Source organism: Apus apus, chromosome 1 (genome assembly GCF_020740795.1).
Source record: "Apus apus isolate bApuApu2 chromosome 1, bApuApu2.pri.cur, whole genome shotgun sequence".
Taxonomy (NCBI): domain Eukaryota; kingdom Metazoa; phylum Chordata; class Aves; order Apodiformes; family Apodidae; genus Apus; species Apus apus.
Window position 1 is genome coordinate 53,452,041 of NC_067282.1, and position 27,195 is coordinate 53,479,235.

A 27,195-nucleotide genomic window follows, 5' to 3' on the forward strand; every position below is an offset into this window, starting at 1 on the left:
AAAACAAAGAGAGAACACCGGTGAGTTTAAGATCAAAGACTTGTTAGGAGATCCAAGCATTGTCTTCATGATATACTGTTTTCCTCCACATTTGAAAAGCTGAATTCTGCAAGAGTTTTAGAATTCAAAAGCTCTACCAGCCACCTGAAGTTAACAGATAAAGCACAAGACTGTATTAAGATACTATTATTTCAGCCTTCAAATACTCAAACCTATTTTATACGTCCAAATCAAAAGGAGAATTGCACAGAAAAACAAGGCAATCACTCAGCTTTCATCCTGTTTCTCCATACCTTGTTTCTCCTGTACAATGTTAATTACCATTTTTGCTGCATTATTTGGTGTATTTAAACATTTTCATCATCTGCATATTTAATAAGGTAATTTTGTTGAGTGTGAGGCAAAAGCAGACCAAATCTGCTATGCCCAACATTCTCGTAATTGCTTATTATCCATTAGTGTCAGCTTAATTTAATACAGGGTAAAACGCATTGTTTTATCACTGAGATAATTTATCATTAACATATCATTGAACTAGACACCACATACCCCTCCAGAAGTTCCACTCATCTGTACGCAACACACTTTAGATAACTCATCAACTCTTAAAGAGACCGGTTCTAGTTAGACATAACACTAAAACTGCATTGAATGCTGCTCTTGTTAAGATTGCTGGTTTAAGAGACCGACTTCTCATCCCCATAGTCTTCCTCCCCAGACATAAATGTATTTGGGTGGCCAGAGGCATCACATTAAGTCATGTGGCCGGTCTGAAGTCGAAACAGCATCAACAATGCACAAGACTATATTTAGAAAGGATGCTACTGTGAAGCAGAAAATAGCAAAACCTCAACCCAAATAATCAAGATACATGTTACGTGCCTTATACCATAGTGAAAAGCTCATTGCCAAGTAAGAAGTTTTCAGTTCAGCCAACAAAACTGTACTTGCTGGTTCAGCAAACTCAATCTAGCAGAAAGAGCATAGGAGAAATCAAGAGCTGACAAGATAGCTTGCTTCATTCTGTGATGAAAATTAGCTTGGTTAACCCCATCTGCTTAATGGTTGGGTTTTTTTTACTACTCAGTCAAGCTATTCAGTCTGTCAGTTAGCTGAAATTCTCTGAATTTACTTCCAACTATGGGCAAACCAAAAATTTAAGATATACAATGCTATCCTACTGATGTGCTGTCTTCAGTATGGCCTCCAAGAACCTTTACAAAGTAGGAAAGACCAGCATATTTTAGCAATATGACCTAATAAACCTCATTTAAAGATGGAAAATGCCTTTTTTTTTTTTTTTTTTTAAGTCTAGGAATACACTGTTGATGGTAAAAATGGCTGTACCTCTTAAACAGTAGTCACGAGAACAAGTTAGAGAATCTATACAACATCAGAGGTATCAGCAGGTCACTTTTATCTGCTACTGCAAGACAAGACTGAATTATTTGCATCACTGCTCAGTACATTCTGCTTCAGAGATGTACAGTCAGAAGTGCTACTTGGTTGCACATATGCCAGCAGATCACCCACCAAGAACTGCTAGTCGGAGTTCATTCTTTCCTACCTCCAGATTCTGCACTGCAAGCCTAGCCAATGGCAAACGGCTTCAGTAGTTTTTCAGTCTTGGAAAACTCTAGGATTTATTCATGAGCAAGAAGTGACAGTAAGATCACATTAGACAGCAATGCTGAACAATGTTGTAAGCAAGACACTTTGTTGACAACCCTGTTCAAAAAATCCTGGCAGGGTGCTCCATCAAAGTGCTTTGAGAGGCAGCCTAGGGAAGAAAGGAGGGCCTTCTTTTTTTCTTAAAGCCACACATCTGAACGGAGTATTCCACAACTACTGTAACACTGGTAAGAATTCTGTGTTCAGCAGGTCAGACTAGGAGATTTTTCAGATAATAAAGTCCAGAAATTCCAACAGCTAAGAAACAGGTCAACCTGAGAGAAGTAAACATTTTTAGAAGTCTTTTATAGAAAAGACAAATACTATCTCCTCTAAACTCCTTCTTCTAAAAAAAATAAACAAAGTTAAACCTGCAAACACTAGCCTTTTATTTAATCATTTAAACAGTGTATGTGCAGGAACATAGGAGTTCAGTGATAAAATGGACAGCATTTATGATAGCAGGAAAGACAAAACAGCAGGGGCAAAACACAGCTGAAACGGGAAGGTGAACTTCAGCACCAGACTGTATGGAAGAGATGGGGATTTTGCTCCATGCATCAAGCTAGCAAAAAAGGATCACAAACCTGACATACATGTTAAGTTGCCATGAATGGTAAGTCACTGTTTTTGCTTTCTAATATAGTGATGGAAGACCTTACCCAGAGTATGTCTGAGCCAGTACAACACTTCATGCCATCACTTATTTCACGTACTTAAAATTCTGCAGAATATGCTGTCATGGCAAAAATACCTGGGATATTAGTGAATACCATCCTATGATGTATTTGGCCAACCTAAACGAATAAAAGAATCAGATAAATATTTTCCAGCTCATCTCAATGACACCACTAGTGAACTAAGAAAAAAACCAAAACCTTCTAAAGAGGGAGGGCAGGGTAGCCAATTACTACAAAAGAAACATTTGTGTCATGGAAATACCTAAATACCTTTCATGCTCCCTCAGTATGAAAATATTTTAATATACGTCCTTCTTCCACTCTTCCCAGGAAAGACTTGATCCCTGCAGAAGTATTAACACATATTGGATGCTCATTACACATATACGTGCTAAATCCTTGTGGAAAGCTGTCAACACTTAGGTGAACCCTGAACGATGCATATTAGGTCTTCTATTATATGTTCCGTGACCCACAATTAAATAAAGAGTACTTTAATTTTAGAGCCATTGCTTTATTACAGAAAGGTATTTGATTTACAGCTACAGCATTTGTTCCTCTCACAACACCTAGCTATGACAAGACAAGCAGTGTTCTGACAAGCAGTTAGAAAAAGTTAGACAAGACCACACTTAGCATTAGCAAGAATGACAAGCAAATGACAGATCACCTTCCAGTATCAGGAACCCCAGCATCAAAAAACTATCCACTTACACAGGGTTAAGTGCTTACTGAAACATTCCCTTTCGAGATAACAGAACCACACGGAAAGCACATGCATATATCGTGAATAAAAGCCCCAAGAGAGAAAATCTTGCTGAGGCTGTTTATGATGTCGTCACCTGGGTAAAGCCAGGCCAAAAAAGCATACTTTTCTCTCTCCCTCACTCCCAGCTGCCTCAGCTCACCACTAACACCTTTACTTTCAGCAGTTCGAATCAAACGAATGCACCCAGTTGCGAACTGGCAAGCACAGCTACCGTGTGCTAGCACAGCACCGACAGCAGAGGCAAGCAACACATGAAAACATTCCCACTACGCTTGCCAGCACTCATCTTTCATTCTGCACCACGCAGAGACAGAAAAACGCGTTTTAGTTGTAAAGCGCGCAGCCACGAGTAAGAGGAAGAAGAAAAAAAAACCACCACCAAAACACAACAGAAACCCAAACGCTTTTCCACCGCTGTTTCCAGAGGCACAAGAAAACACTTCAGCCGAAGCGCCGGCTGCACCCGCTCCACAGGTGGGGCAGGCAGCAGGGCCCCGCACCCAGCCCGGGGCAGGTCCCGCTGCGCGGGGGGGCGGCAGGGGCACCGGGAGCCCTGCTGCGGTCCCCTGCTGCTGCGGTCCCCGGCCACCCCCGCCGCCTCACGCCGCGGAGAGCCGGGCAGCGGGGAGGGCGGGAGCGCCCGGCCGTGCCCGCCGCATCCCACGGCGCCCTGCCGTCCCCTCCCGCCCCGCCTGCGGCGGCACCGGCCCCTCATCCCGCCCGCAGCAGCCGCCGGGGGGGCCGGGGAGCCCCAGCCCGGCACGGGGCCGCGCCGGCCTCCCCTCCCGCGTCCCGCCAGCGTGACAGCCCCGCTCGGCCAGGGAGGGCTCGAAGGGCCCCCCTCGTCCTCCTCCTCCTCCTCCGGGGCCGCCGCCTGCCCCCCCCGCCCCCCCCGCGCAGCCCCGGCGGCCGCTCCCGCCCCGCCCCCGCGCTCACCAGCAGGACGGAGCCGCGCACCACCTCGGAGACGCTCTGCCGCAGCTCGGCCGCCGTGCCGGGCTTGCTCAGCGCCCGAGTGAACTTCCGAGTCTCCGGGGCCACCGCTGCCGCTGCCCCGGCCATGGCCGCCCCGCGCCGCCCTCCCGGCCCGGCCCGGCCCGGCCCGGCCCGGCCCGTCCCGCCGAGCGGCCCCTCCGGCAGCGCGAGGGGGGGGGGGGGGGTTGGCGGGGAGGGCGCGAGCCCCGCCGGCGCGTGCCGCAGCGGCGCCGCTGCTGGCAGGTAGCCCCTCCCCCCGCGCGGAGGAGCCGCGCGCGCCCGCGCAACCGCCGCCGCCGCCGCCGCCTGGGAGGGGAGGGGGGGGGGGTGGGGGGGCGCGAAGGGGCGGGGCCGGGCGCGCGGCAGGCCGAGGCCCCGCCCCCACCTGTTCCCCCCAGGCGCTCTGCTGATTGGGCGCCCCGTTACCTGCCCGGCTGCGGCGCCCCGCCCTCATTGGCTGAGCGCGGGACCGAGGCCGGGAGGGAGGGGAGGGGAGGGCCGGGAGTGGCCGCAGCCGGAAGTTCCCGCCCTTGCCGGGCAGGCGCCGCTCCCCCCCCCCCCCCCCCCCCCCCTCGGCGGGGCGGGCTGCGGGCCGGCCGGGGCCGTGTGCGGGGCCGTGCCCGCGGGGGGGGGGGGGAGCCGAGCCGAGCCGAGCCGAGCCGGACCGGACTCCTGCTCCCGGCGGAGCGCGGCCGGAGCGGCAGGTGAAGGTGCCGCGTCCCGGGGAGGAGCGCGGTGGCATCCGGGCCCTGCCCGCCCCCCCCCCGCCCGGGCCCTGCGGCAGCGGCCCCTGCCCGCGGTAGCAGTGCCCGTGCCCGTCGGTCGGTAGAGGGGCGTGCGGGCCCTGTGCAAGCACGTGACGGGGCGAGGAAGTCGGAGAGTTTGGGAATTCGGTGCTGGAGCTGCCGCGCCCGCAGCTGGGAACGGGGCCGGGGGGGGGCTGTTGCTGTAGGGGCTCGTGCAGGCGCGTGGAGCTTCGCCGCCTGCCAGTGCCCCCCGCACGGTTCCCGTGGGAGAAACCCGCAGCCTGGGCTGGGCGGGGAAGGGGCACGAAAGGTGGTCTGAGTTCCAGCCCCCCTGCACGGGCAGGGACGCCTCCCAGCAGCCCGGGTTGCTGCACGCCCCATCCCCCCTGCCCTGGAGCAGCTCCCCCAGAGAGGCTTGTCAGTAACGGTGCTGCGGCACTCGGGGGATGCACCAGGCGCCCCATGGCCGCGTTTAAATGTCTGGAGCTTTTGGCAGCTCCGTGCCTTTGCCTTCTTAGGCATCTTTTCGTATAAACTACAACCACTTTTCTACACGGAATATACAGGTTAGCGCTGGTGGTAAGCGGCTGAGTGCTGGGGGTGAGGTGAGGAGGGCTTTCAGGTGGGGGGGGGGAAAAGAAGAAGAAAAAAAAAAAAGCTCTCAGAGTGACTTGTGTCTGAGGTTGTGTCCTGGCAAAAGGCCTGCCAGACAAAGGGCCTGCTTTTTTGGATGCTTCACGGATGCATCTGTAACTAATAAGATTCCAAATAATTGAGGCAATCTTTTCAGAAGGAGGATAAGATGTCCGAATACACAAGTGTGTAGCTTACACCGAGGGAGTTTTTGTTGGTAAAGGGTCTTTCTGCAGATCCTTTGCAGACCTGTATCAAAAGGTTCATTTATTCAAGAGCATGAGCTGTGTTTTTTTTTAGCAGAATGTCTGCCACAACTTGAGCATTCTTACTAGTTTATGCTTTCTTAAAGAAAGACAGAATGTGAAGTGAGGGAGACTTGTCAGGATCATTAAAGATATCTAGAGTTCCTGATTTCACAAATCCAAGACCCGCTGTGTTTATGAGACAGTATTTAGGCTGATAAAGCAGAAAATTGGATACTGGTGAGACATAATATCTGAATACAGAGCTGGATGAGCAGCCATACCAATATCTAGCTAGAGTAACTAGAATGAGCTATATTAGGATCATCTCAATCTGTAAGATATATCTGCATTTCAAACCTCCAAAAGGAAACATGCCCTAGTTTTTATATAAATAATAGATGACCATTTTCTAAAATAAAGTAACATGTTGTTTTCAGAGCACTCAGGTGCTTTCAGTTCTGACAATTCTGACAAAAATCAGTTTACTCATTTTATGGTTGCTTGAATGTAAAATGGCATAATTTGACTACATTTGCTATATATAAAGTATTTCTCATATATATTATGTGGCTTTGCTGGAAAAGGGACAGAAAGAAGAAGAAAACTCTGAGTTATACCTCTGTAGAGTGAGAACCAGTAACTGGCAGGTAAAATTATACTAATTTAGAATAAACACAAGATCCGTTCCTTTTAGCCACATGAGGTGTTACTTGGTGTAGTACCCCTAAGGGGCCACTAAACTTGTATCTCTCAAATTCTTAATTAAGATTCGATATCTTTTCTAAATCCTGGGCTCTGAGTCATCTCTCAAATTATGGACTCAAAGTTCACATTATAAAATTCCGTGACTTCTGTTGCTATGGATGTCAAGCTAGATATTTGTAATAGCCTTCCTGGCCTGCAGATCCATTCAGTTAGGAGAGAAAAGAGCTGATGAGCTAATGACCACCAAATCATAACAAATGATGTGGTTGGAGTAAGTGCTAAATGAATAGATGAAGCAAGGGAGGACTTGCTGAACATTAGATATGCAGACAGTCTGGAGGTGAACAGATGATAAACAACTTAGAACTGGATCTCAAAATCCGGAACATTAGATATGCAGACAGTCTGGAGGTGAACAGATGATAAACAACTGAGAACTAGATCTCAAAATCCAGAGAGGATGTGTTCCTTTTTTGGTGCTCTAAAAGGCAGAAGCATAAAATACTATCAACATATAGCTTTTTATCAGTATTTTAATGTAAAATGAGCTACTAGTTCTTTATACTTATAAAAATTAAAGAAAAACAGTACTGCTGAGGAGTGGCTTTCTTAGCATCTTCAAATATAAAAACCCATTCAGGGATGTTGTGGAGCAAGTTCATTGGAGCTCCTTTTTAAAATTCTCCCAATGTCTGAAAGGAATAATGGAGTTTTTTCTCTGCATCTGGCCAAGTCTGACTTTTTCCCAGATGCAGCTAACTGTCCTTCAAAATATTATGCAAGAAGTGCACACGTATTTCTGAATAGCAGCTTTTAGTTCTTTCTTTGCCTTTTCCTGTGGAGCATAACAGTGTGCCAAAGTTTATGTACAAAAATGTACAAACATTTACAAATTGCTTTGATTATACAGCACTGATATACCCCATGAAATCCATAATATGCATTCTTAAGATAGCATCAGTTTTTGTAAGAGGGTGTCCCCAGGTCTACAAAGTCTTTTATTCATCTTAAATTCAAATACCTGAAACTGGCTGTTTAGTGTAAGGAAGAGGAAATGTGTATTTCCACTGAGCAGATACACCATAAATTGTCTTGATGTCGTTTCTTTAGATTATATTAATAAGAAAGAGTATGTGCATGTATCTGTTTCTCTGTTGCTCAAAAGTGGAAATGAAAAAAATAACGGTTTATTCCTTACGTGGAAATCTGGGTATGTTATGCAGTGAGGGGCAGGAGGACTAAGGGGCAGTTTCTCATTAAGTTCCAACGCATTATTGTCCATAAAACTACCTGCCTTACCTGCTTCACAGAATGGTGTCATCACTTTCAGTGTGACTCTGTGATTTAGGCTTAATTAATTGTGACTGTGGCAACTGAAACTTGAGGAAGGACCAAGTAACTGTTCTGATCTTTTTACCCATTCAGGTGCAATGCTAAAAGCTCATTTTTCCAATTATTTTCTCATGTTCAGTGGAGGTATTGCAGGATTAATATAAACAACTAAATCTCTGCACTGATGCATGGCATAAATGCAGCTGCTTTTGTCTTAGAAGCAGAGGTGATGTTACCGCTCATGCCCTGGCTAAACTCCGACTAGGGTAGCTATGGTTCCATGTGAATAAATTCCTATGCAATTTCAGAATGATACAAAATCTTTCACTTTCTGCCTTTTCCACTGACTTGTAAGACAGCTATGACACCTCTTTCAGTTTATCAATTAATCACTTTTAATTGAGGCTTCTGCAATAATGTTTCTTCTTCAGTCTTAGTTTTACCTGTGAGTATTAGTAATTAGAGAGTTAGTCATATATATATAATGTGAACAGAATTCCACATAATTTTCTTCCTGAAGGCTACATTTAACAAAAGTAAAAATGGATGCATAAGGTTTTGTACCAATTAACTCAGAATTTTTAAATTATTTAGAGTTTAATTTCTACAACTGAAAATGTTTGTTTACTTTCAGAACTTTCACTGAACTGCGGTTTAGGGTTACTGTGTACTTTTAAGAGATGCCTCATGTCATGTCACAGTTGCCACCAGCTGCTTAAGTGCATACCATGAAACACATCTTTCATTTATTATCAGCATAAGGGTTGTTGTAGCCTTTAGAAGAGGATTTTTCTGCTCAGTAGTGATGGAGATTTCCCACTAAGCCAGACCATATGTTGATTTCTTATCTGTAATCAGTCTAGATATTGTCAAAGATGTTTCCATTAAAACTACAGAATTATTCTGGTACTTCAGTTCTTCATTGTTCAGGTACAGTATTTCATATGATGAGACTACATCCCTTGCTACACAAACCAGAAGTATATCTCTTGCAGTTTTCATATGTGTGGCTCCCCACCCACTTTAAACTAAGAGCAGCATGGAGGAGATGGCTGATAACCTACTAACATAAAAGTACTGAGGAGGTCTCCTACAGACACTGTAATTCAAAGTAGTCTTTATGACGACAAATCCTCCATTTTTTACTTGGCTGCACATTCCTTTAGTTTAGCATAGCTGACACTTCTTTCATTCTGAGTAGGTAACTTCTTCATACACAAAGAATTTGGGTAAGTGTTCCTTGTTTCGAGGTCCATTTAGATACAGTTCCAAGACATGAGCTGAGAAATAAGTAATGGGATGTGAGCTGTATTCAGCAAAGCAATCAAGTGGTGTTTGTTTACACTGGATGTGAGTCCAAAAGCTCATAGTTCTTATTTCCATGGCAGAGTAATTGATGCAGCAGAGATCTTTGCTGGCACCAGGGAACAGTTTTCACCATATGCTGTTCACAAGAAAAGGAAAACAGATTTTTTTTTTGTATAGTGCATACTTGTCCAGTATCCAGTACAGTAGCAGATTCAGGAGCTTGTTTCCCCAGTATAAATATATTCTCCAAAATACACGACTTTGGTTCCTATGCTTTTGTCCTTGCCAGTTCATCTGGCTGTCATTTATAATAATCATAGCAGTTATACTGTCACAAATAAATGTCATACACTGTCATAAAATAAAATAATCTATACTGTATTTTTAATATATACAATGTGCAGCTAATAAAAACGGCATAATTGTTGATTTCTACAGGCTAAAGGTTTGGCAGATTTTGAAGCTGCTTCTTCCTATCCTGTGGTTGAGTAAATCAGTGGAAGCAGTTTGTAAACTTTTCAAAGCTATTTTTAAATAGCTGTAGGGCAATCTTAAAACAAAAAACCCAAGCAAAACCAAAAAAAAGGAATGCATATCCAAACCCAAAAGAAATTATTTATAGGTTTTGAAAGTTTCCTGTCTCTTTATATTTTTTGCATATTTGTAGCCTATGATGGTATACCACAACAATAAGCCTTATTCATATGGGTAGCCACAATGAAACTACTAGAAATAATCACATGAGGAACAGCTGCAAGACTGAATTTGTGGATGTGTTGTAAATAAGAAAATCATAAAACAGAATGCTGAAATTACTATGACTAGTACAGAACTAACTGGCAGAAGTCAGACATCTTTCCAAGAAATAAACATAAATACTTTATAATCGATCTTGGACTATAAAACATACTTTGGAATTTATAGCCTGGTGCAAGCTACGTAAAAGCAGTATCTCCTAATCAAAGTAATAATTCAAATGTTTATTTGGAACCATTCAAATGTGGTGAATTACCAGTGTGTCTTAGAATAAAACTCAGATTCCTTAGGAAAGCAGTTGGATTTTGCTTAGCTGTTAAGCACAACATTCTTGGAGGGAGATCCCTCTGTGTGAATCAATACAGACCGACTCGAGATTCCTGCTGTCTCCTATTTTCCAATGAAACATGATGAATGGAAGCTCATGAGCATTTGTCAGCCTTCCTGTGCAAGGACAAAGGAAAAAGGTCATTCTAGACTTGTTTTCTTAGGTTTTCCTGATATGCCCTTTAATTTGTATTTATGTTGTTTCAGAAAAAAAGTACACAAAAAAGAAAAAAAAAATTACATTCTGAACTGGTCTTGCTCGCTACAGAGTATTTATTTATATTGCTTACATTTTACTTTTTTGTCTTCCAAAAGCTACCAAACAGTCCTTACATTTAATTTTAATTCCATGTGTGAACAAAATAAGTTGTCAACAAAGTGATTGGATTATTGTCTCTTTGCAAGCTCCAGCTGCCTTGTTCTATGCAGCATTATCTGTAGCAATCATAACATCTGAATTCAATAAGCTTACAGAAGCTTATTAAGCAATATGACTTGGATTTTCTTCATGGAAAAAAAAAAGAAAAAAAAAAGTGTGTCTGCTGGAGTGTTTTTGAATGTTTTAAAATAATATTTCATCCATTCACCCATCCACATATTATCATCTTTTTTTCTGTTAAGACAAAAGTTCACAGAAAGAGGCCTCCAAAGCCTGTGGTGTAGAGTGGGGAACTAATTGCAGGACATCCCTGGAAGGCTCTGTCACCTCCATTGGAAGTCTCTGCAGAAGAGCCTCACATTTCAGAAAATGGAGTAGCCAAATACAGATTTATTTTGAAGCCATGTCATCCTCAGGTCCTCTCATAAACACTCCGCAGCTGTGCTCTAGACGGACAAATCCTTCAGAAGCCAACATGGCTTACACTCCAAAGATAAAAGCAGCTGTAAGGAAACATGAGGCCACAGGTTTACTGGCACATTCCAGTGGCTGCAGCAGTGACAATTTGTTTGTAAACCTCACATTTGCTATACAAACAACCATATTAACATATATGTTATTTATTTTACATATTTAATAAGCAAACAAAGTCTTGTGTATTGCTTTTTCTCATGCAAATTTTGATTCCCTTTCTCAGCAGGCTTGCTCAATCCTATGATAACAAGTTAAATATGACTAAATACAAATGCTGCTGCTTTCAACAAGCTTTGCATTTATTTTGCAAGGACATCCATAATATGTTGGTCAGTGAAAAATAGGTCTTCAGTCTTTATCATCTTTCAGATCTATGCTCAAATAACAGACAGATAGGATCAAACAAACTGCTCTGTCCCTGTGGCTCACTCAGCCAGCATTCCAGCCCTATCATTTCTCACTTTCTCACTTTCTCAGGGTCATCTCCTTGCATCTTAATTTTAAGAAAAGGGGTCATCTGAGTTTGCAGAGCACAGATCTGTTTGGGATGCCATCTGTCTTGCAGTATCATCCCTAGATGCCTTGTTTCCAGAGCCTAATTAAATCATGTTTCCACGTCTTCCGATTTTCTGTTATGCTCTAGTTATCTTCACTCATAGTTTCATTGTCTGAATTACTATTTTTAGAAGAGTCATCTGTCTTTCTTCAAACTGGATCCACGTATTACCTTCTTTTCTTCTCTTCCTTTAGTTTGTGAAGCCTGCTTCGGTTTTGTTCCTTAGAGCAAACACTGTTTTTACTATTCTTATCACAGACTTTCCTGCTTACATTCTTCTTTGGATTACTGACCATGAAATGAGGAATTCTGGAAAGGAATACAAAAAATGTCTTGAACCTTTAAGAACTGAACATATCCCCAATGTGAGAGAGTCCCATAACATGGAAGGGTTGTTAGAAGTAGATAAACAAGTATAAGGTAAAAGAGCCAGACCAAAGGATAAATAATTAGAGGTTAGGATCAGAAAGAAGTAACAAAAATACCAAAACAATGTAACAGAAAAAGAAAAGCAGTAAAGTATTTAAGCTAGCCCTTAGGACAAAGCATAAGAGGAATGGTGTAAAGGAAATTCTAACTTCCAGTTAACAATTCTGCTGCTGCAGTTTTAACTTCTTGTAATTGTAACCTAAGAGTTTCCTGGAAGCTGCTAGCACGGAAACACATTCAGCCTACTGAAAGGCAATTTTTGCAAGCCAAATGTTTTACTTGCTGTTAAAATGAACTTGAAATCTGAATTTAGTCCATTTTTAAAGGGCATCACACTGGGTATTATAAAGCTGCAGTGAACCAAGGCAAATGGTTATAGTACCTATAATTATGAGCTTAAAAATGCAAATTCATCAAACAGTAAAAAAAAAATAATTGAGATCAGGCCTGTGAAAACTACTGCACTGTGTCACCTTCTCCTTCAAAAGTTAACTTACCCCTTTTCCACAAGTCTGTATGGGTTTAGGCTGAAAAGAGTGACTAACTCCTTTAAAGAGCAAAGTAATTGGGTGTCCTAGTAAACTGAGACGGTTCCTTTCCACTCAAAAGAGTATTTTGTTCCAGCAGCCAGAGGAGCTAATGAAACCTAATGGTCAGCTCCCTGAGGGCGGGTGTGAGCACCCATTACAGGGCTGCCCTTCAACAACTCATTCCCACCAGTTCTCCTTAGCCACCAGCTGCCATCACAGCACATCATTTCCAGCCAGATTGGCAGCCCCTGTAGCCTTTCCAGGCTGTGCCTCTCTTAAGATGTACCTCGTATCAGCTCCAGGTATAGCAACAGCAATGTAAGCTCCAGTGTGGAAAAGTTGAGGTCTGCAGCACGCCATGGAAGAGGCACTGGGCTGTGCCAGACATGGTAAACTGATGAAAAACAAAGCCACCAAAGGCTTTGCATGTGACTCCCACATGGTGAAGGCCTAAGTGACTTAAATGACTCCATTCTGTTTTCAAAACAACATAGACATTGAAGTTGGGGTATATCTCAGCACCTAAATTGTTGCCTAAAACCTGCTATGTAGATAAAGGACAGCAACAAGTATCTCCAGAGGGCAATTTATTATATTTACTTCAGCCATTTACCTTAGAGTGAGATGAATTGCTCTCTGGAGGTGTCTCGTTCTGTCCATCAGCACTAAAGGAAGTATAATGCGATGGGTATAGATGTGGAGATATTTTAGATACCTACCTCTCCTCCCCACTGCTGTCGTGTGAGATTCTATCTCAAGCTGCAGCCTGAGGCAGGATGAAAGTGTAAAACTGGAACTTTGGCAAGGATACTGATGGGATGTGTTTGTACCATGCAATCAAAATTAAATGGAAAATCACTGGCTAGCTTCTCTAGTGGATACAGTCTTGTTAATGAGGTCAGCACAGTGCACGTAACCTGTGTCCCTTGCAAGAAAAACAGAGGATTGTGAGATCCAGAATCTTCCTGAGTACTCATTTCCTTTGGCACTTCAAAATGTATTTGACTGGACTTTTCATTTGGAGATGCAGAATGGAATAAACCTTCTGTTTTATAATCAGAAATATACATGAACAAAACAACAGGTAGTCTTTGGAAGTTCTTAGATCAGGGACCTGTGTCTCATGCATTTTTAAAAAGAAGGATAAAAAGAAGTAAAATTACCCATAGTAGTATTTACATTAATATAATTCTGTGGCTTGTTAACAGATTTTGTTTTATTTAGCAATGTTAGGCTCTGAAGTATATTACATGTACTTCAATGATTTGACTGCGAAAATGAAACTTGGGAGTTTATATAACACTTAATTGTTGATGAGCTTTCTATGGAAGGGTAAAAGAATCATGCAATCATTTTGGTTGGAAAAGACCTTGAAGACCATAAAGTCCAACCATTAACATATCGCTGTCAAATCCACCACTGAACTGTGTCCCTGAGCACCACATCTACACATCCTTTAATACCTCCAGGAATGGTGACTTCATCACTTCCCTAGGCAGCCTTTCCATGAAGAAATTTTCCTAATATCCAATCTAAACCTTCCCTGGCACAACTTGAGGCCATTTCCTCATTTTGTGTCCTGTCATTTGTTACTTGGGAGAAGAGACAGACACCCACCTCCCTACAACCTCTGACTCATCTCTATTCATAACTTGTTCTGTTTCTCGTAAATATATAAAAAAACTTTGGAAAACTTAAACTTACAGTTTTGAACGTAATATGTAAAAATAAGCTCCTGTAAGTTATTACATAAATAATGTAACATCATATAATACTCAGAGAAGTCTAGCAAAATCAGTGATTTGATGGCTATTAAAATCTACCTTAAAAGTTTTGCCAGCCCTTCTTATCCCAAGAAGCATTTCGCTTCCTGAAAAGCCCCCTTGAAATGAAAGTATTTGTTGAAAAATATGGTAAAAATGCTAAAAAATGCAAAGTTAGGGTATTAAATATTAGAATTGCTAGCAGAATCAGACTTGACTTAACGATACTAGATCTGCAAATATAAAATTAATTAGCCATTCAAGCACTATCTTACTTGCAGATGATGTATGTGATAACAGCTATACCTACTGATGTATCTGTCAACTCTAAATACACAAAAGTAGGTAAAATGTATGTTTCATTTAATTGTTTGAGATGTCAAAAGCCCTATGATTTTGTAAAAAGAACTGTTTTCCACAGACAGGTTGGTTTACCTACAATGGATGCTGACACAAAATTACAGAGAACATCTGCTGTGATAAGAACAACCACTCATACTGGAAAGCTGTTTTCATGTAGCTGATTTAGATGTCAAATTAAGTATATACTTAATGTGTGAAGATAATTTATTTCAGCCTGACTAAGTCTTTGCTTAAACCTTTAAATCTAGTTTTAATGATGATTTTCTAACCTTGCCTTTCTCAATAACATTCTTCCTTTTCAAAGTCTACATCACCCATAAAATACTTTTCACTTCTCATTGATTCATCTGCTCTTAGGGTTGCTGTAACTATGGCAGTTCAATTACTTTATTTCTGCCTACCATTTCCTTTTCTCATTAAAGCTGAACATGATGCAGCCTTGAGAAGGAGCTTTTGCAGCACACTCTATGTAAGATGGAACTGAGAGCTATGAAGGAAATAGCTGACAATGGTGATAGTCCTTGTGAAAGCTTTGCATTAATGCTCCAAAGGTTGCAGTGCTTTCCTACTTGTCACTATTTGTACAGTCGCTTGTAGCAATTGGATCTTTAAAGTGCTATGTGGTCTGGATCCTATCTATTTGTAATGCCACTTCCGTCCCAGTGACAGCTGAGATAATTACATCTGCTTTGGTTTGCAGCTCAGATACAAGTAGGTGACTAAAATAGTAAAAAGAGAAAAGGAAAGAAAAAAAAAAAAGCCAGAAAGCCCACTTCCAGGCTGGTGTTATGTCCTTGACTCTGTCAGCAGTTGGTGCAATAAGAGTCCAAGGGCATGCCACAGAAATGGAAGTAACTGTTTTTAAATGTTTGCTATCAAACTTGTGATAGCATGAGTTTAGACAGGGCTTCATGGGACAAATAGTTTTGTTTCAGGCAACACTAGAACAGTATCCAGGGCTGACCACATCCACATCCAGATGTGGTCAGGGAAAAAGTTATTTTGTTTTTCTTGCAGTAACTGTGGTTCTTTGAATAACTCTCCACATAGATTCCATTCTTGGAGTGCTCATGAACTCACCGGCATTGTCAGCTGGGGCTTGCGCTCCCAGCCTGAGCAACCTGGGTAAATAGAGCAGACTGAATCATCTTTTGGCTTCTCCTACAGTAAAGAATCCCATAGCTGCAGGACCCTGTGGCACTAGGAAGGAGATGGGAATTATCAGCTTGATGTGGGTGTCACTTCTCAAAATGGCTACCAGTACTTTTTTCTCCATTAAGAAGAAATGTTAACAGAAATGTTCTGTTCCTGGTGGTAACACACAGTTACTTAATGGCTTGTTGCTGAGTAACATAGGCTATGTAATGACTTCAGGATGTTCCCAAAGCAGCACTGCCTTCTGACACGAGAGGCTTTGCTAAGGAGTAATGTCTGGTAAGTGCCTGTCAGAAGTCCTTCTACCTGCTTTGCAAATGCTTGGACGGGCACACGACGCTCTGCCTGTGCTCCAGGAGGGTGAGCTGAGTCTCAGCAATGAAATGCCTCAGCTTGACATCAGGTTATCATGGATAACTTCTTAAAGTTTCCCCTTTTCTCCTTCAGGAAATTGTTCTGGCATAATCTTGAACTATTTTTCTGTTGTCTTAACTGAAAACCCTTACAGCATGTATTTTAAGTCTAAGTTTTCTGGGGTGAGGCAAATTTTAGGAAATAAATCGAGAATTGGAAGGGAGTAATTTTCATGGAACTTCAAGACAGCTGGAAATAGGTATAAGCAGGATTGACTGAAAAATTGCAAATACTGCATACTTCAATGCTGTCATGAGATCCTGGATCATCTCTGTCCTCCAAGGTGATGTAATGGTTACCTGAAAGGCAGCCTTCACTGAAATTAAGAGCTGGCTCTTCCAATAATGTACTTGAGGCCTCAAAGGAAAAGTCCGTAACTAGTGACATGAAAGGTGACATGGTGTAGGCTGAGTAGCATCTGTTATATTTTCATAGCATCTCATGATACTGCACTTCCTGAGGGACAAGCCTTGGCTTTTACTTGAAAGTGAAAGTTCTACAATTGGATGAAACAGCTCTTATTTTTCCACTACCACGAACATAGTGTGAGCTAAGCTTTGTGACACACGTATGGGGGTTGTCTATGTGCCATGCATGAAGATTGAGTCTGGTCAACTGAGTGCTGTGGGATGGAGAGCCATTCTGTGTGGCCACAGTGCATCTAACTGCAATGCCTGCACAGGTCAGACACACAAGGTCAGCTGAATGCAGTACTGGAGATATGCCTTGTGTACAGTTTATACATTTAAGTGTGGACTGATGGCCCCCAAGAGTGGCCAGCTGCTATGAAAATACAGCCACATCTTGCAACTTTGAGCAATGTCAGAGGTCCTGTAAAGCCCACAGCAACCCTAGCCCTGGCTGATTCACCTCAGCCTGATGGCTTGGGCCTGCCACTTTCTGTAGCCTCACAAACTTTGACAAAGGCACCTTTCTCGTGGCAGGGTTTTCTGCATTCCCTTCTTGTTAGAGGCAATCCTGTAGTTTTACCATTTTTGGGATTCAGTCACTTGATGACAGCCCTCTTGCCTGCTCCCAGCTTTGCAGATGCTTGCAAAGCCACCTGCAGCAGGTAGTGTTAAATACGTCTTTCCAGGAACCTGTGACCAGAGTCTGTCTAAGGTGACTGAACCTTCAACTTCCAATTCACCTAAAGACAGAGCTAACAGCAAAAATCAAAAGACCCGCTGGTAGTCTCCTGCTTAAAGCCTTTCAGTGTTTGCAGTCCTTGCACAGAGAGGGACTTCAGATTCCTGGCAGCCTTCCCTTAGTCCTGCCCCCTGTCTCTGCCAGACCACTCTCCCTAAGGTAGTGCACCCCTGGTACTGACAATCAACCAGAGTAAGAACAGGATTTTCTCCTTTGCCAGCCTTTTCCTGCTGTAGATTTTCCTGAGTGCCAGTGGCCTTTGGCATCACGCTGGCTTGCACACCTGAGCGCAAATATCCCATTTGTTCTTCAGACAATGCTTCCTTCTTTCCTTCCCTGCTTGACTGGCTCATTCGTTCCCCCAGCACGCTGTGCAGCCCATGCTTGTACAAAGCATTCCTCTGAGCTGGTGGGGCTGCTGTCATCCCTCAGAGCCTGCAGTGCACAACCTGCTACTGCTGGCAAGCTCTTGCAGAGTGATGTAATCCTGCGCAGATCTTACACCACCATCCCCATGCCAGACATTGTGTTGGTTCACGTTGTTTGTTACAACGTGTATAGCTCCTTAATTTTTTATTATTTTTCTTCCAAAGGATTTGAAATTTGATCCATGCTTGTCTTTCTGCTTCTGGGCTTTTCTGTTGGAGAGCTCTGAAATCTCTGTATTGGCATCTGTGCAAGGCTATTGTCCTTCCTCTTCTACGTTCCATCTGGGCTAGGTAACTTCCTCTGTTTCACAAATTCTAGTTGTTTTGTTAACATTTAACCCAAATCCTCCAGCTTTCCAGCTCTGAATCTTATGTTTCAGATTCAAATAGTCTCGCCTCATCCAAGTCAACTGTTCAAAACAGTCAGCCCTAGATCAGTCAACCCTCTCCAGCATTTCACCCTCTTTATCTACCTTCTGATGAAAACAACTTTCTTATATGCTTCCATTCACGTTTACATTTTCATGTTCTGTAATACTCTTTCATAATTCATCTGCCTGGTTTCATGAAACATTATCAAAGGTATTAAGTGCCTCAGCTCCTTGCCAGAAACAAAGCTAGGACCTGGCTGGTTTCCATTTTGCTGCAGTTGTAGTATTGTTATAGTTGTTATCTTCCAAGTACCTAGGCAAAATAAATTTGGCAACAGAGTAAAGCAAAATACCTTTCATTAGCCTGACTTTTTACTGGCACCTCTCTGATTTCCCCTCCCAGATGAAGGTCAAAAGCATCACCAATTATCCTCTATATTACCAGATGATTATAGCACTACTGATAAGTTGCAACTCCACTCTCCCACTTAGAATTTTTCTTAGTTTCTTTTCTTCAGGATGGTGTTTGTTTGCTCAGTGATGACTCAGAACAGAAAAGTATGAAAGAGGTCAACCTATTTCAGTTTCTCTGCCTTGGAAGGGTGCAGTTATCCACCCTAACAGGAAATTCAAGACTTCTTTGTGAATGGGTGTTACAGAGGTATAGAGGCTAGAGAAGCCATGGTGCCATGTTCCGTCTAGCATTTACGTGAAGTGACTTGGCCTAAATTAATTATATGAATTTAGTGGAAGTAAGACTGTTCCTTGAATTAAATATACTGAACAGAGAAAGGATTTACAGACTGTCCTAAGAGGAATCTGAAAGGGATTTGCTCCTCTCCCTGTGCCCGTGCACTGGTGGCAATAGCCTGGAAAGAACTCGAGCAGGAATGCTCTAACCAGACCCATGCTAACCCCTAACAGGTTAGAAAGGTGACTTGTTCAGACTGAAGGTAGTAAATAACTTCCAATGTACAGCTTACATGTTACTAAAGGACACAACATAAACCAGCCAGTATTACAATTTGGCAGTCATTGTGCAAAATGGCAAAACACATATGTTCCAGCTGTGTTTGTAAGACACCTCACACATAAGGATACTGGATATTGAGGAACAAGCTGGAGATGACTGGAATTTCCACCATCTGTCTAAACGCATCTGGGTCTGGATCAGCAAAGCTCACTGAAGCAGATGTGTGCATTTCAGGATTTTACACCTACCCTCTGGCTGAGAGGTCACAGTGCTGACTCAGGCTCCACTTTACGTCCTCTCAGATTTCCCCATCTTCAGATTGTTTTTCCTCTGTCTATTGTAGGAGTGAGATGTTACAGAACAGGAGTTCAGGTACTTTTATAAACATTACTTTTGAGTAAAATTATGGATTAATACAGCATTATAACTTTTTTTTTTTTTTTTAGGATTTATACTGGCTCCTTGTTCCTGGCTGATGAGACACAAAATCTTGATTCTGTGCTATCAGCAGCCCTTTGGCAGCACTCTCTTCAGGATCAGGCACCTCACTGTGATAATTTCCTTCTAGCAATCTAATTTGTAATCCATTACTTTAGAGTCACAAAAATCGGATTTGTTTAACTTTCAAGGAGCAACCCCTGAGAAGTGACAAGGCCTCCTTTCTTCACCTGTGCCATACACCTCTGAATAAGATACGGAGAATGGTGCCAGAAGATTTTAATTTGGGCCAGTATCTGTGCCATGTAATATTCACAAGTACCTGAATCACACTTTAAGTGTTTCAGATGCTTTGTCTATTCTATTAATAAATCCTTACGTGACTCTCATTGAGTTACTACCATCTGGGGAAGCAGAGCCAGGGAAACCTGCCTACAGTAGCTTGAGTCATGTGTGGAATGAGGATTTTGACACAGGATTTCCTGCCTTCCAGATCTCTTCTGGTTCTTCCAGATCAGGCTGCCTCCCAAGCAGGTAATTACATACATAGAAGTCACACCTCTTATAATTTTCTTATCTTCATTTATGAGCTACTTAACTCAGTTGTACTTCACTGTATTAATTAGCTGTGCTTTACAAAACAACTTAGAGAAGTTTTTTATTTGCGTGTTCATGAAGTTAGCTCCGAGAAAGGTATTAACTGAGCTTTTAATAAGGCTAGACACAAAAAAAAAACAAAACCCAAAGCCCAATTACAGTATATTTAAAGGTGCTTACCTCTCTGTCAACCAAATGAGGCAGAGCCATTTAATGGCCCACAACTATGAGGGCAAATTAGTCACAAAGAAAATTATAGCTGCCTGTATTGTGTTCAGGTGAGAGAACCACACACTTAAAATTAACTTTAACACAATTAAAAGAAACTCATGTATTTATCACACTCACACATATCTATATGAAGTGGTAACAGGAAGCAGTATCTGTGCTCAGCTGTGGAGGAGGAAGACACCAGATCCTCAACTGAAACAAACTGATTTTTTTTTCAAGGGAATGAATGGATAGATTTAATCCATCTAAAGATCTGCATCAAATTAGCTTATAACTTATAACCATGAAACTTATGAGACTTTCAACTCTGAAATTAATTTTGATGGGAGGAGAGAGAAGGGCTGTGTGGAAACCAATCTTGCTTATGCAGTGAGGAAATGGCCCGTTTTGTTAGATTTGTTGTATTGTTTCATTTTCCATGTCATTGAACAATTGCTCTCCATTCCAGTCACACAGGATTTTATCATCTGGGATTGGTGGGCTTGTTTAAAAATACTTCTTTCTTTTGACGTTTTATCCAACCCAGATTGCACGTTGGTGAAGAGTTCTTGCCTCTCTGTCTTTGTTGAACAAGGGGCAAATAGCAATAGGGATGTCAGCTGTGCACACAAGACAATGGCTAGATGATATTCCCCAGAATATCTCGAGATGTGAACATGAAGTCTGAGCACAGAGTTTCTGTATGCTTTCAACTGTTTTGAATGTATACTGGCACAATTATTTTTAAAAATAAATCACTACCTGACCTGCTGCCTCTGACCTCTTCTGATCTCCCCAGAGGAGAGCTGTGTTGGCTAGCTGTGTTTTAAGATCAGCAGTAGGTTTGCCCAAGAAGTTCAAGAAAAAACAACAGGACCATTGCTCTATCCTTTGCATAGCTGATCTGGATGAGGGATCAGAGCATATTACAAAATAAGAGTATTAATGCTTTATAATTTTTATTTTTTTTTGTATAAAAGATTGCATAGGTGAAGTAGGGGAGACGGGATCCCACACAATACTGCAAATTGCATTTCCCAAAACACAGGAGTCAGCCTCCCTAAATAAAAATTGCCTTTTATTATTTTGGGTATTTTCTTTCTGAATCTCTGTGGCAAACTTGCATTTCATTTTCCAAACCTTTCTTTGCAATGTCAAGGCCTCAAAGCTTTTTCTTCTGAAAAATCAAAGCAGAGATTCTCAGGAAATCTCTGGATTTCAGGCTCTGCGGTTAAAAGAAGACTACAAAATATAGCAAGTCTCAGAATAACATTACAGGATGTCATAATACATCTGGGCTACTTTTTTGACCCTGCAGCCTCTCCAGTCCTGAGACAGAACAGCAAAGGCAGGTACAGAAACACACATGGCTACCAGCCTGTTCATACATGTACTCCAAACAATTCTGTGCTCCAGGGTCGTCAGTCATTATGAGCAAAATATAAATGTGTAATTAATATAAATAGATATTTATAAATATCAAAATTCTTAATCACATGAATGTGAAAGGAGAATTAAACCTTTGCATATAATTTCTGAGTGTTTGTTTATGCAAGGAAGGGTCAAAACAGAATAGGAAGGACATAACCTAGTCAAGGGGTTTACAGACAAGGAGAAATTCCTGCATAGCCATATGAGCTGTCCACCTGGAATGCAGAAGCAGCCCTTTCTGAGCACCACATTCACAGGTCAAGGGGTGTTTGGGGCAGTATGTGAAAGAGATTAAATAGCTGACCAGTACAGCACCAATGTCTTTCTCTAGCATAAGGCCACACTTCTCATAGAAGTAATGGTGAAGTAGGTAAGTGAATTCTTTAGCCCCCTGAATCACCTGGACAAATCCCCAGCTAAAGGGAAAGACACCAGCAGTGGAGAGCAGCTTTTTTATTATCATTGCCTTATTCCCAGTGTGTTCTTGTGATCAGAGTGGAGTTGCCCCTCCTTTTTATCATCTGTGGCTGCAAGATGGCACTGCATCCATTTTATCTCAGTTTTACCCAATTTATCTCCTTAGCTTCCATTCCTGATTCATACAGGGTATTTTTTCCTGGTGTATGAGCTTTAAGACTTAAAAACTCTGTTGTCTGGTGTTAGTACACTTTCTCTTTTAAGGAAGAGTCCTTTAAAACAGCGAGCATTCTGGATTCCTTTTTTAATCTGGCTGAACACCATAGCCTTGGTTCATGTAAAATCTCAAAATCCTTCCTAAAATGGACATCACAATCTTGATTCAGTTGGTCTTGACTATTGTTTCTGAATCCCTGTATAATTCCATCTCTGCTTATGACTGGTCTCGTGAGATTATAAATCACTTGTTTGATATTGTTCATCCACTGCTCTAGCATACATTCTAGTTAGAATTAAAGACAAGTGTCTGAGAGAAACAGGCTGGTTGGTGAGCACAAGCTGTGAAAAACTCCACCAAACATGTTTACATGAAGGAAAAGCCTGAAACAACAAGTGCCAGAAAGATGGTCTGTACCAAGTGGTAGCACTGAGTGTCTTGCTGGTATTTTCCATGCAAAAGTTATTCTGTGTTGGGTTATGCTAAACCTCAAGACAGCTTTTCTTGCAAAATAGGGAAGTCCATGCAGAGGGCACTTATTAAATAGTTATTAAGCTCTAATTGTGTCTCATACCTATTGCACAAGACTTTCCGCATGGAGACAAGCCTTAAGAAAGGGTCACTTGACATAAGGAGAGGGTGAATGAGGCATTTGGCCCCTGGCACTTTTGTCACACAGCATAAGAGGCCACACCTCCATTTACAGTCTTTTGAGACCACAAAATTAAATTAAGCTCCTCTCTGCAGCGTGACTGATTGAAAGACTAGGTATCTGTGTGAAGAAACTGTGAGAGCACTGTAACAGCAGCCAGGCCCCTCATGCTTGGCCAGTGGTAACATGCAGAATCAACCCATCAAATTACGAGCACTCTTAAAAGCAAGGAAGAGACAAAATAATCCCTGCTGGGTCAGTAGACAGGTTAGTTATGAAAGCAGTACATCTGGCAGCAAATATCCCTAGGCACAGAAGTGATTTAGCAGGCAGCCTACCCTGTATTTTATCATACCATGAATAAAACACCAAACACCCATTTGTACACACTGCTGTTTAAGGGGGAAGGGCTATTGGTCAATAAACCTTTGCAGGAGGCAAGAACAGCTGTTGTTTATTAATCTCCTCAAATAGACCAAAATCTAGAATTCCTTACATTTTTTGCTTGACTAAATTGCTATATGTAAATATATTCAGATCTCTTCCATTCCTTGGATCTGTGGGAAAGTCAGACAGGGTGCTGACAGAGGGATCGTAATTGCTGCACACTAGCTGAGACAATATTAGTACCTGAGTTTTTATGATACTGTCTGTTGGTTCCTCATGAATAGTGGCTTTCCTGCTGGATGTGGCAGCCCAGGAAAAGAGAAGATACAGCACCTCCACCTTTACCTGTTTCCTTTGCAAAAGACCACCTCATTTTTTTCCACACATTCTTGAAGGTCTTCGTTCAGCAGTGAGTAATCTACCACCTATTTGGATCTCAGTTCTCTTCTTAAAGGTCTAAAATACTCTCCATGTGAATCCAGGCCAATGACTTGTTAATGATGGCTGTGTCTGAGAAGATTATCTTGGCTGTTACTATATCAGCAAGACAAAATGAAGAAATACAATATCTGATGAAAGGCACCCACCCTTTATAATTTTCCATCTCAATAGGGTGTTTCTCAAGCCTCACCCTAAATTCTTACTGTAGGTGGTTACACAATGCCATTTGAATGAAGTGATCCACTTATTGATTTTCTTCCTTGAGCTTCTTTCAGAGAAGGGAAAAGCCAGGTCGCATACTCTCTGGATTTAGAAAGTATTACCCTTTTACTTGCAAAGAACTTTGAAACTTCCTTAAGAATGCTAGTAGAAATCACCAAAACACCAGTGAGTCATCAAATTTCAGTTCAAAGTCTATATAATCAAATTTTAAACTATATTAGGATGTGTTCCAACATAGCACAATTAGATCTCTTCCCATTTTCTGCTCGTATCAGGCAGGAGTCCATTCTTTTAGGCTGAAACTGCTGATGGGGCTTTTTTGCATGTGCCATTACTTTTTATTACTATGAAATAGCCACCTGATGATCAGTCCAGGTTTCTGTTACACATTTCCCATGACAGAAGCACTAATATTAGACAGAATTACTTTTTAAAACGGTGGGGGTTTTACGCTGGAGCAGTATCCTGACCTCTTTACCTGGCCTCCCAGCACCTCCTTAGTTCAGCTCACAGGTTGTGGTTGAGTATATGCACGTACACAGAATATTTATTGACAAGCACACCCCAGGAAAAATTGCTTACACATTATTTGGAGGGTTTTGCTGTGTGTTGCCTACACACAGACACGCAGAAAGTCCTATAGTGTTTGGACTGTACAGAAGGAAAACATGTTTGTACCTCTATTGTATCTCAGGTTATAACACATCCTAGGCAGAAAGTGCAGCTCAGAAAATCCTTTTGTTGCATGAGCTTTAAGAAAAAGAGACAACAAGAGGCAAAAAGAATTATTCAAGAGAATACAGCAACTCTCCTTTTACTATTATTTTTCTTTATATAATTTTATTTATTTTTTTTCCTTTCCCTAATTTTCTTTTTTTTTTTTTTTTAAAGTCCCTGTTCCACCATGCACAGACCACCTGGGCTCCATCCCATTGCTGTTATCTTGTCAACCCCCTCACCACATCTCCTCCTCAGAGCTTTTTAAGGATTCCTTCTCTGTCAGTAACAGATTTAAGACCTGCCAAGTTGCATAAGCCCAAGTGTGCCTTAGGTTTTTGTTTGTTGGTTTTTTTTTTTCCCCCGTCTCTTGCTCCACCCCGTGCTAATTCCGCACATTCCACCCAGCCTTCCCCCCGGACCGCTCCCTTCCTCTCTCTTTTTGTTCTTGCCTTAATATCTTCTTTCATGCCTTCGCCATCCACGCAGAGCAAAGGCGACCTCCCACCCCATGTTCGCTCTGTATCCTCCCGCTCCCCTCTCCAAACAAAAGAAGGAGCGCGGCACAGCCCATCTGTTCCCTGAATCATCCCGGCTGTGACGGGCACTTTCCATCTGCCCCAGCTCACTGCTGTACTGTCTGCGGTCTGGAAGTTTAAAGTGCACCCAGCCGAGCCAAACCCCGCTGAAAACACATTCAGGCCGCTTTGAGTCAGGCCGTACAACATCTGGTGCAGACATCTCTTTTTAGTAGCAATTTTTTTCCCCTCCTGTTTTACGGTACTGACACATCTCAAGTGTTGCATCAAATGCAGGCACTTTTTCTGGACATTGTGTCTATCCTTTTACACCATGACATTCAGATGAAAGCAGTTTACCTAAAAAGTAAGCTAAGCCTTCAAGGTTTGTATGATATATTCAAAGTCAGCTCAGGATACAAAGCCTTAATTTTTGCCCCCCAAATGTAGGTCTTGCCAGCCAGACCACTGATGCTGAATTCAGCCTGCAAGCTGCTTCTCCTGGATATAGAAACACACCAGTTCTCACTCATATTGACTGGAAAATATGTTAAAATAATTTGTCATTGAGACCCCAACCATGCAGTTGTGAAAGAACTAAAGACACCAAACTCTGGATTCAAAACTGTAGGAAAATGGCTGAAAATGCATTCTTAATATACTTTCACATATAAAATTAATCAACTGTAGTGTCCTGTCCAGTATTTATGAATTAAACCAATAAATGTACTAACACTTTTCTGTCACCTGTGTAGCATGACTTGTGTTGTATACTTACTAGTATATATACTCAGAGCCCAAATACGTACATAAGGAACAAATGCTGCAGTGAATGCATGTCTTGTATGTACAAAGGAGCTTACTGACTTGGCTGGTTTGTTTTTCTCCTACTTGAAAAACTTGCTAACTTAGTTCACAGTAGAGACAAAACAATAAACTTGAGGTTTAGTATGAGCTGAATGAGTGTTCGATCATTATTTCTTGACATGATTGACATGCCAAAAATGGCTTTCATGTAACCTTCAGTGCAACAGCCAGGAAGATGTATAAGACACTGCTGGACTCCAGCTGCCTGGTACAGCTGGCTGCCTGTGACCCCAGAAGAGTCTGTGGCAAGAGCTCCAGCATGTGTGTGTAATAATAGAAAAGATTAATGCTGTGTTTTACACACCCCTTCAAATAAAGCCTTACCAGATCCTCCTCTCCTGATGAACTCCTCTTTGCTGTCTCATTTCCCCTGAGCGCAGGCACATTTGCTGACAAGAAGCAACCAAGCCACCCCAGAGAATGGAGGCATGACCTCAGGCTGGTTGGGCAGGCTGACAGCAGCGTGCAAAGATCCCCTGGAAGCTTCAGCATCCAGGCATCTTGGGGTTTGCTTCAAAAATTATGACGGCACAAAACGTCAGTGCTTGCTTCTCTAGTTCAACACCCAGGTCAAGTCTGTCCTGGGAGCTCAGTGGACAATTGTCTCACTGTTGTGCTGCCTAACCAGAAAATGGCACTGACCCACCCCCTGGGTGAGGCGAGGAAGAGCCCAAGACGGCAGCTGAATGCAGGCCCAGAACACCATCTTTGTGCCAGGGAAGATTCTTTGCCAGGGGTGGTTTCTGCTACAACTGGCCCCATGAAGACAGATTTTTGTAGTGCCCCCAAACATAAATTACGAAGTACTCCAGGTATTAAAAAAAATATATTGGAGTATATAAAGTTGCGTTCAGCAAGAAAAACAAGAAATACTCCCTATTTGCAGTGAAGGGAGCTAAAGGAACAGTAACATTTGATCTGCATTTAATTAGTTTTATATTTCAGTT

General features: G+C 42.2%; 1 long non-coding RNA gene across 1 annotated transcript; it reads left to right on the top strand.

The window, feature by feature from the left end:
- The first annotated feature begins 4,723 nt into the window (after positions 1-4,723).
- Positions 4,724-26,335, top strand: LOC127384950 (uncharacterized). Its single transcript, XR_007889542.1, has 3 exons — positions 4,724-4,799; positions 19,581-20,106; positions 23,768-26,335. It is a non-coding gene; the product is annotated as an uncharacterized LOC127384950 (long non-coding RNA).
- The last annotated feature ends 860 nt before the right edge of the window (positions 26,336-27,195 follow it).